General features: G+C 32.5%; 1 long non-coding RNA gene across 1 annotated transcript; it reads right to left on the bottom strand.

Moving 5' to 3' along the window:
- Nucleotides 1-635: 635 nt before the first annotated feature.
- Nucleotides 636-1,856, bottom strand: LOC118488820. The gene is made up of 2 exons (XR_004885337.1): nt 1,403-1,856; nt 636-870 (listed from the first exon to the last, which is right to left on the bottom strand). It is a non-coding gene; the product is annotated as an uncharacterized LOC118488820 (long non-coding RNA).
- Between the last annotated feature and the right edge of the window lie 1,161 nt (nt 1,857-3,017).

Raw genomic sequence — 3,017 nt, 5'->3', positions numbered from 1 at the left:
ATAAATGGAGTAACAGTATGAATGTGATGCATGTGTATGTATGTAACATAAATCAGAAAGCAGTTTAAATTGTCAGTCGTAATTTAGCACAGTCATTAAGTACAAATCAATATTAATTAAACGTACGGGTGCATGCAAATTTAACAGTTGTCACCAGTGGCGGATCCAGGAAATTTTTTTACTGGGTTCACTTTTTTAGATACTCCAATTTCATATGACTGAACATAAAAAAATTTCGGGTCTGTTCGGCAGTTCGGATCGGGTAAGGTTCATTACATAATAAAAGTGCGATACAATAAGGAAAAGAAAATCGTCATTATATAATATAAAATACGACAGTCTTTACACTCTCAACGGATACTTTTGTAATAACTCCTTTTCAATGTAACAAATTAAATAAGTATATAATAGAACGCAAACTAAAATAAATATATTAAACAAACGGACATAATCAAGCGAACGAACTAGACAAGGTTGATTAGGGACATAGGATCAACTGAGGAGGTATCATACATTATGATTTATAAAACATTGTGACCTATTTTTCATATTCATACATTTTGGTCTTTTTGAATCATAGTCAGATTTAGTTTTGTGTGTAATTTAAAGAAATAAAAGAGCATTGAACACTGAAAGATAGTTGAAGAGGCTTTTCAATACATTGCAATAAAAGATCATGTATAAGGCATTTAAAAGCAATGACTTCAACTGCAGTTTCGTACAATACGGGCCGGACAAAAAAATAATGATGATACCATTCAAGTAGGCAAAAATTGCATCTTTTAGACAAACTGCATGGTGCAACTGTTGATGTGGTGTTTGCATCTTTTAGACAAACTGCATGGCGCAGCTGTTGATGTGGTGTGTTACCTGTTAGATGGTGGTTTTAATCCCATGGAACAAAAAGAATAATAATTGCCTCAGACATGATTCGAACCCGGGCGTTTTGGAAAGAATAACATGGATTAACCAGTGGAGAACCAAAGCTTTTTTGTTATGGGTTCCTTTATATTTTACTTATGGGTTCCTTTTCAGTTTGCTATATATATTTGCACTAAAAATTAAAAACCGAACGGGTTCCTGGGAACCCGGTGTTTGTTAATAGGTCCGCCCCTGGTTGTCACAGATATTCCGTCACAAATGCGGTGCACACTCTTAAGGAAATGATGTAGAAAATGCGTAATAAATGGGTCACAAATTTCCTACACCATGTTTTTGTCGGAAATACGGTAAAATTTGCGTAGCAAATGCTTAGTAAATAGTTTCCAACGGGGCTTTTTCCAACATCAACATTTTGTTGCAAATCCGTAGCAAATCTCAATTTGTGACGCCTTTGTGACGGAAAAGTGTGTTAAAAATAGTCATTTTTCTAGTAGTGATATAATTATAGGATTGCATGAACCTGGACGATTTTCTTCATTGAATTACCAAACACCCTCCAACCTTGATTCGGAAACTTTAAGTGTTACCAAAACAAGAATCAAGGATCCTACAAATCTGTTTAGACACCACTTTCTTCTTACTTTTTCACTAAACGCACACCCACAACCCTTTTCGCACAACCTGCAACTGCCTTAACTCGCCGGAGAAGTCCGACGCCGTCGGAGAAGACGACGGGAGTCTTCGACGAAACTTACGGATCGTTGTTTCCGTATACCTCTCTTCACCTTTAATCATCTGACTTATCTTATATTAAAACAACCATCATTTCGTTGTTAATCATGAACTGTACCAGTGAGATGTTTGATTGAATGGGTGGGATTCAGTGTGTTCGGTTCGGTTAAGACTTTTTTTAACAAAGAAGATGAACAGTATGTTCATAGGAGTTCAAATCGGACCACTTGCAGATTGTTAATATGGTGGAATGGTTGGTGTGGTTCAAAACAAGCAAAGGTCACGGGTTTGACCCGGCCCCCTATGCGTTTTTTTTGTTGTCCTTTCTTTGATAAACCTTTTAAGTCAAAAAAACCACTTTAAGCTGTATATTCCTTTTTACAGTTTATCTGTAAATCAGATTTTATATACGTAATCATTAAATCAGATTAATATATAACAAGTTTCCATGTCATTCTTTATTTCAAGTAGACAATTTTTAGTTTCTATTTTCTATAGAAACCCATATTGAATTCATTGAATTATTATTTGTGGAGCAAATTGTTTCTTGCTTCAAATCAACGAAAGGGCAAACATGTTTCCTTATCATTCTTTATTTCAATTGTTTATCAATTTCTTAATTATTTTTAATGACAACTAATCGTGAATATAATAAGGCCTTTGGGTATAGTTTAACTAAACTTAACTCCACCTAAGTGACACATCAACTTTTTTTCCTCATTTCACTTTGTCTCACTCTATGGAAATGGTTTAACATGTTAACACATAAATCATTTAATTCACTTTAACATTGGGTTTTTGTCTAAAAAAATAATAATTAAATCAATCTCTTAACATTGGGTTAACATGTTAACACATAACTCATTTAATGCACTTTAACACAAGAAGTGAGTGGTTTACAATGTTAGTTAACATGTCATGTCATTGTTAACACTTTAGATGTTAGAATACACCCATGGTCTAACAGAGACCAACGACCAAATTTGATAATTTTTGCAACAAATAATTGATATAAACATTTCTAAACGCAGAAAGCATAATTTGTAATTTTTAACTCTACATATCCAAATCCAACATGGTATTATTTTCTTTATGATAAATTTGTTTTCTTTTTAATTCATTTTCTCTTATAACTAAATCTTTAAATCCACTAATAACATAAATAAGTGTCATTTTTTTTATTTTTAATTCTTTTTCTTAACATAAATAATTAATGAATTAATATAATTCCTTAATAAATTCTAACGTTAAAAGTGGTGTATCTAAATAATTAATTTGTAAACCTTAAATATTAGGAATCTTATTTAACGAGATCGTTGTGTTATTTTAATATCAAGGATAAACGTATTTCGTTCGTTCGGTTCCCAAATCCTATTCGCACGCTTTATTTTACAAGGAATCTT

Source organism: Helianthus annuus, chromosome 2, assembly GCF_002127325.2.
Source record: "Helianthus annuus cultivar XRQ/B chromosome 2, HanXRQr2.0-SUNRISE, whole genome shotgun sequence".
NCBI classification, from domain to species: Eukaryota; Viridiplantae; Streptophyta; class Magnoliopsida; order Asterales; family Asteraceae; genus Helianthus; species Helianthus annuus.
This window is presented reverse-complemented; position numbering and strand designations above follow the sequence as displayed.